The 8164-nt window shown below is 36.3% G+C and overlaps 1 long non-coding RNA gene across 1 annotated transcript; it reads right to left on the bottom strand.

Annotated features, from left to right (window-relative positions):
• Positions 1 to 227: 227 nt before the first annotated feature.
• On the bottom strand, positions 228 to 6503 carry LOC136753007 (uncharacterized). Its single transcript, XR_010817373.1, has 6 exons — positions 6161 to 6503; positions 3566 to 3665; positions 3065 to 3294; positions 2120 to 2325; positions 1391 to 1550; positions 228 to 983 (listed from the first exon to the last, which is right to left on the bottom strand). It is a non-coding gene; the product is annotated as an uncharacterized LOC136753007 (long non-coding RNA).
• Between the last annotated feature and the right edge of the window lie 1661 nt (positions 6504 to 8164).

Genomic DNA, 8164 nt, shown 5'->3' with positions numbered 1-8164 from the left:
ATACAGGTACTTGTTAATTGTTAACACTAACAAATTGTTGTTAGTCCATTTATAGTACACTTACATTAAATGATGTTAATAGTTTGCTTCTGAAATAAATTAATCTAGTCTACTTGCAATCTAAGAACATAAGTATTTAGCATATCTAGTAGTATATAGTATACTTTAAGTTCTCTAGAAATGCAATTAATTTACAACAAAGGTGGTGACTCAGACAGGAGACTGTAGGTGGTAAAGGCTTCCGCCTGTATTTATTTACATAGCAACTGAAGAAAAATACACAAAAAAGAGACTCAAGGGCTGAAGACAACACAAAAAAAGAACAGACTGGACTTCACTGCTCTTTGTTCCTTAGACTCTCTCTTTTCCTCCCTTTCATCAAAGCACTGTATACAAATTGTAATAATAATAACAATAATAATAATAAGAAGAAGAAGAATAGAATAATAACAATCATACTTTTTTTACCATATATTAAACATATATGGGATTTTTGTTTTGTATGTAGAACATTTAACAACACAAATTACATTTAAAATAGAATTTTACTCCCCAAAGCTGTAACAATCTAAATTATTAATAATAAATAATAAATCTAACATTTTGTGAAAACTGTAAGTCACCCTGAAAAGGGTGTGTGCTAAACAAACAAGAATAATAAATAAAAATAACATAGGCCCAGACCAAATAAAAACTTTGACCCATTAGCTCACCTACTCAGAAATTACAAACTCCCCTACAAATCATGGGTTCTCTCTGACAAGCAAAAAAGGTAACCATCATTAGCAGGCTTTGTATGTGGGTGAAGGTTTTTACTTGATTTTGTTATTGCTCCTGCTGCTCCTGCTGTTTTCTCATTGCTTGCAAGAGGCGCTGCTTCCTTCCGCCTGCCCGATCTCGTGCATTTCTCAGCCACAGCATGGCTGCCATGTCAATTTCAGAGTCCTGTGCTGTTTTTGTCAATGGATTATGGCGTACAGCATCTAAAATTTCAAATGAATAATAAAAAATGTAATTCAGTCATCTGCCATAATGTTGCTCTCACAGAAGCTGGTGGACACAAACATATTAGAACTTGTTTTTAGAATGAATTAATACTAAATTATTAAATTGAAAAATCAGACTTGTCAAGTTTACTGATCTGGAAAAGCATGCTATCTCACACTTTCACGTATCTGTAAGCTTAACTCATGCATTTTGAATAAATATGTAAAGATGTACAATACAGTAGACTGCAGACTTGTATAGCTTGACCCAAAAATACATTGAAATTCCCCAAACCCCATATCACCCATCTTGTTATCAAGTACTTCGATACTTCTATGATTACTTCATAATATTCTTAACATAACATTTATTTAACAAAGTGTAAGATATACAAGTTGCTCACCAGCAATCACTTTTCGAAGTTTGAGGTCATAAAACGACCTTTTGATTCCAAGTCCCTTCCAATTGAATTTGGTTGCTAATTCATTACCAATTACGGCAGCCATAATTCTGCGGACGGCTGTAGGAACATCCACCCCACCAATTAATCCAAGGAAGGCAGTCTGACAAAATCAAAAAGAAGAATAGTTGGGGTTAAGTTAAGAGCTAGAATGACCTGTTGCTATAAGCATTCTTGCAACAAGTGCTGTGATGTGTTAGTCCTTATATCGTTTTTTTTTATTATTATTATTTTGGACCCAATTTGGAAAACCTGGTATCCTTGCCCCCAGCCCAAGTCTGCAAGCGCCTAGTCAGCCACAATTGAACCTGAGTTGCAGAGCAAACCGTATAGTCCTGATATACCCCCAAAAAATATTCACTGTTTGCACTAAAGCAGAAATTAAGTATGGCTTTAAATTTAAGAGAGCAATGCTACTTACATGTGCTCCCATAAAGAACATGTTTTTTGGTAAGTGTAGATTTATCCCTAACAGTGGTAGGTATAGTATAGTTAACATTTTGCAATGCTAAGTGTGAATGCATTTACATTTAACTGTTAAAGGTTATGTTTTTGTTAGCCATATATAATTTGTTTATTAAAGTTATTGCTCTTTTTATTATTTGTAGGATTTTTCTACTGGTATATCAAATAACTTTTATCTGCTATCACACTGTTTATAATGAATATTACCATTTGATACTTGTAGCTCTTTTCTTCTAAAAGTTGTTCAAGGCTGTCCACATGTTCAAACGTCTTCAGTGGCAAGGAGACATCATCTGGCAGTGCCACCTCTTAACCACTGTTGAACTGCTTTGCTATATTTGCCACCATCCTCTTCAAAATAGCCAGCTCACATTTGATCTCTTCTATGGAGGTCACAAGGTGACGGTCCCTTGCTGCAAAATTCAAAAGGTATTAGCTATCTAATAGTTTTCACTTATGATTGAGTATTGCTCCTAACAAAAACTGTGTGGAGGCTACTAATCCCATAGCAAAAGCACTTGAGATAGCAGGCTGTTTGATGTCATCAAATTCAAAAAGCAATGACAAGATTATTTAAAACTGATTTTTTTTTATCTAAAAAAATGTTTTGTACATTGACCCCAAAGATCAAAAGACAACTGCAAGTTGAAAAACCCAATAACATTAACTCAAAAGGGTACAAACATAAGAAAGCATCTCTGATTAGAGGAAAAACAACCTGTCAATCACTGCTGCAATCAACTTTAGAGTTCTAATTTCTAATTTGTAATTATGCTTTTGAATTTGTTGTGGTGTTTTCAAATGTGCAGTTCTGTATTGCACTTCAGGGTCATCGTAAATAAGGTTAACATCTTGTTACATTTTACTTTGCTAAAGAAAAACTAATAAATTGGTAAAATTAAAAAACTTCCAGTTTTTGATTTTGTTCACTTCACATTCTGTTTAAATATGTTGATATGTCCTCAGCCTCATTATTTATTTATTATAATAGTGAGTACACAGGAGTAATTCTGGACCTGTTCAAGCTGTTTCTGCTACATCATAGTCCATTCTGAAAACTATTGTAAAGAAATATAAATGTTGAAACCTAACTTTTATGGTTGAAAAACTGATTTTATATAACGAGAAGTCAAAGAGCTACATAAAACATACCAGTCATTTGCTCAAGTGATGTTCTTCTGGGTGACCTTGGAATCAATGGTGGTGGTGGCTGAATAAGTGGTGGTGATCCACGTGACCATGTCCGAGTTGGTGGTGGTGTTGGTGGACATGGTGTCAGTGTTGGTTGTGGTGGTGGTAGGACAGGAACTCAGTTATTTTTTCTTCCTACCGGTGCACCTTCCTCACTGTCTGAGGATTCGCAATCATATCTTTTATTACGTCTATAAAAAAATAAAAAATAAATAATTATACAACTGTTACTTTCATTGTATTACAAGTTCCTATTATGTAAAAAAAAGAAAAAGAAAAAAATTGTCAACCAGACTTATAAGTTGTAAAAATGGTAAATGGGTAATTTCTAAAGCACTATGACAAGCGTTATTAATGGTTTAATCTACGTTTAGCATTGACAAAAAATAATACACCATTCTCTTTAGCAACTGTAAAGTACGCTGCAATAAATGCAATAAATTGCACAACTTTGTATATTACTTTTTAGATTGTTTATTCTGCTGCAGATCATCAATGTCACTCTGCAGATCTGACTGCACCTCTGCTTTGGCTGCTTTTCTTCTGGCCTTCTCATAGTCTGCTGTAAGACAAATAATAAGCCATTACTGGATGTAGACATCTAAGTGTGTTTCCTATGGAACTCTATGAAAGAGTCTTTACACAGACCTATGATTTTAAAACGAGCAGTCCTATATTTGTATGGAAGGATTAGGGGTTTTAAAACGGTTATCTGTTTTGCTGTGGGGAACTAAAAGTTCTATCCACTTGGAGAGGGCAGCACTCTGATAAACTGTTAGTCAAGCAAGATATTTTGCAACTCCTTGTGAATAATATGAACTTAACAAATTAACAACAACAAAACCAACAAAAAAATCAGAATGTTCAATTGTTTAACACATTTATAAGATATGGAAATAATTTATCAATTTAAGTTAACCTGTTTCAGCCATACAGTGCACAGAATACATGCTCCATGTGTTTTCATCAGGCTCTTCGTGAGTAAGGAGGGCCTTCCGTAGGCGATTTGTGGACATGTATGGAGGCCAGAAGCATTTTCTTTCCCCTCTCATCCATTTGCTGCTTATGACAGCCACCTAATTTCTTCCAATGAATTTGGCTATTTTGCACATGTCCATGTTTACACAAATTGTCCTTAATATAAAAAAAATAAAAACAATGTGGTCTTGTGTTCCCTTCAATATGTGTGTATCAGTGGATTGGCAGCCCATACATTACCACAAGTTATTAAAAAATATTTCTTTTCAATTTCAGAAACATTGTATTTTGTGTGCAAATGTTTAAATTGCTTGAAAACAATGTACGAATCTTTCCCATCAGATAATATATTTTCATTTTCAAGACCTAATGCTCCTCTTATCATGACACAGTTATCTCCCATTGAAGTCTTAACCCAAAAGTCAGGTAAAAATAGTTCTTTGTACTGTTTGTACTGTGACATCATAGGGATATTTAGACCCCCAGAGTGTTCACGTCTCAATCCCTGATGATTTCTTTTACTTCTTTTCCGACCAATAAAGTGCCTTTCTTCAGAAAGACGCTGAATGAGTTGCTGTAGAATAAATAGTGGTTTTCGCACAATTTTTTTAAGCTGTTTCATGTAGTTTTCAAAAGGGAAAGCAGAAACCAAATCCAAAGCACCAAATTTTCTGACATCATCTGCTAGGTGTGTTAAAGAGTGAACATTGTACACAAGTTGGTCTGCTCCATACTGTCACGGTCTCCCCTGCTCCTACCTTAGTTCACCACCAGAGGTCTCCCTCTCCCGAATACTAATCTAGTGCTTCTCCTTTCCTCTATCCAGCACAACCAGTTTCTCCACATTCTTTCCTTCCAGGTGCACCTGTTCTGTCTTCCTCTTTTACCATTGGCTAATCACTCCTTCACCTAGTTCAAACCCTCTCCCCTACATAGTATTTAAACCCTTCTTTTTCCCCTGCATAACTGTGAAGTCTTGCATTTTCTCCTGGATCAATTCTGAGCATTGTTTCTTGATTGCCTTACCGTGTATATTGACCTCTTGCTTCCCTCTCTCATTTACCCCTTTTTGGATCTCCCCACTAGCCTGTTCGCTTGATCGATTGACCTGGACTGTCCCTGTTTATTCTCTATCATTTGCCCTTATCGGATTATCTGCTTCAACTCTAAGCCTGCACTTGGATCCTTTCCTTTGGTCCTTGAGGACGTTACACATACACTGTCATGAATTGATTCACAAAAAGACTGTCTGCATAATCACAATAATAAGCGCAGATTTCCGGGCAAAGCATTAAATAAATGGCTACTGACAAGCAAAGAAAGTTTTCATACTAAGGGGAAGCAAGATGATCTTTTAATGCAACTGGTCCTGTATATAACAAAAACTGTCAAAACTCGGTAGCTTTCCATCTATTAACTTCTGACAGACCTCTTGGCTACCTTGCAAATTCCACAGGTATATATTGCCTATAGCTTGTTAAGCATTGGGAAATGGCTGTAACTGAATGTGAACCCAACCGACGTAAGAGAGGACCTTTAAACCATAGCATCAGCAGACGCCTTGTTACCCCTAGACAAACCAGATGCATGTAATCCAAAACAAACTGGTTTACTAAACCCATGTTTAAACCATGTAATGGAGAGCAACCATGGTGATGTTCTTCATTACGCATTTCATCAAAGTGTTCATCGGTGCGTGGTTGGGCATTTAACTCAAGGTCATGCATCGATTGACATATGTACCATCCTGCATGCATCGGTCACATCCATAGTAGCCTGAATGGCCCTTGGTTCTCTTTAAGAAGGAGAGAGAAACAAGTACATAAGGAAATTTAACATTGATCCGACATCATGTTTATTTTATTATTTATTGTTTTAATCATTCAATCAAGGCAAAGGGTACACATCTACCTTAAATAAGTTATGAAGTTTATAAGAATTAAAACATGTATAACCAACATTACTGCTTTAACTTAATTATTATTCCTTGTTGTTAAAACGACATTTCTCTAATCGCCGCACAGAAACGAATATTACAGTTCACAGTATAGGATAAACATAAAATCTATGGAGACTTACTTAAATCGATCTTCGACATGAACGACCCAAGCAACAAGTGACAAGTTAGTCGAGTGATCAGACAGCTAAAGCAAGAGAACACGGTGCCCATGTTTTACCCTCATGGGCCCAATACGTCCTTGTTTGCTGGGATATATTTACACCTGGAAAAGAAAAGTATATCACTAAGATGCAGATAGCAGCAATTTGTTTTTACTACTGCGCCTGACCGAGTATGTCCGTTTTTCCGTTTATAGCTCACACAGGAAATGTCTTATGTTCACCCTTTCAACTCTACAGCAAAGACCAAGTTATTATGCACAGTTGAGTATATAACGTCACCATAAGTTACGATTTCACCGAGAGAGAAGAGCACAAAGTTGTGCCCCCCTGTGTTGCATCGGTAACATGATATAAACAGGAAGTCACGCACTCGTTGTGATCGCAGTTTGAAATTACTTTAATTTGAAAGCAATAACCCACCACTACAGATAAAGCAACGTCATTGCTGTTGTACCACTGTTCATGTTCATGTATTTACTTTAATACCTTGTATTACAGTGTGTTGAGACTCACATTTAAGAATATGTTTTACTTTCACTTCCGGTTTCTCCCTCGCTTTCCTTTAGTCTGAAACAACCCTCACTACAAACACATCTGTTACACTATTTGTATTTGTATGCAGAAGTGTCTCTGTGTTTAAAACAATAGTTTCCACTCTAATACTGTTTTAGAGTGATACTGTGAGTGATACTGTTTTGTTGTTACGATGTACATGCCCAAGATGGCGGCTTCGTAATTTTTTCTGTCCTGTTTGTGGTATATGCTGCTACCAGTGGTGACAGTGTGTCATTGCAGGCTTAAAATTGAACAAAATGTACAGTAAGTCAAAATCTTTTGTTCATTACTGCCATGTTTTTTCATGTAGGAACTTTTCTTTAAGAACATGTATAGAACATAGTCCAAAGATACTGTATACCAAAGCACACATCAGCCAGTTTAAGGGTTTATGAGAAATCGAGGCTGAAGTGTTTTCAGCATAATCCAAGATGGTTGCCATACCGTGTGACTTATACATTTTTGGAAATAGCCAAATCAAGTATTAACATTAAGCTCATTATGTACTATAAGTCTCATATCTGAACTCTTTACCGTTCCTGAGAAAACGATGTTTGAAAACTGACATTTTTTCTTTGGACTACAATCAAGATGGCTGCCAAACCGTGTTACATGATGCTTCTATTTTGTGGTCCAGTGACCATGCCATAGACTCCTACATCCATGCCATGCCAAAGTTTGGTGACTTTTTAGACATCGGTTCAAAGGTTATAGGCATTTTAACATATTCTGGTGGAAGAGAAGAAAAAATAAGTAAAATAATAATTATGACCATTGACCACCACATTGCTTATGGGATCAATCCTGTCAAGTAACAATCAGTCCAATACATTCTAACATGGTTCCATACTGCACCATATGCATTTATTTGCAACTTGACAATCTCTGAAATTTGATTGGCTCATGGTGGCCATCTCGTTTTCTCAATCAACTTGCCTTGAACAAATCTGAGAGGAGCTAGCCAAGGTCATGTGTAGAAAACTTCGGATCAATCGGACCAACCGTTTCGGAGAAGGAGATCTTTGAAGATTCTTGGCCAATCCAATATGGCTGCCAAACCATGTGACTTATCGACTTGTCTTGAACAAATCTGAATATAAGCCATAACATAACTTCACACACCAAGTTTCACATCTGTCCCATCTGCGGTTTCGGAGAAGAAGATTTTTGTAGATTTTCCAAAATGTGTCACTTAAGCCACTATGGCCACCAGACCATATTACATATGGACTCCATATTGCACATGGCATAGCACTACATAGCCATCTATCACTGTATGAAGTTTCATGAGTTTTTGTCCTTCGGTTTGGTTTTTATAGGCTTTTGAAAAAAACGGCGGAAAAATTATAAAAATAAGTAGAAGTTCCATGCAACTTTTAAGGCTTCCATGTTGTATCAGTAGGTTTC

This window comes from Amia ocellicauda, chromosome 7 (assembly GCF_036373705.1).
Source record: "Amia ocellicauda isolate fAmiCal2 chromosome 7, fAmiCal2.hap1, whole genome shotgun sequence".
NCBI classification, from domain to species: Eukaryota; Metazoa; Chordata; class Actinopteri; order Amiiformes; family Amiidae; genus Amia; species Amia ocellicauda.
This window is presented reverse-complemented; position numbering and strand designations above follow the sequence as displayed.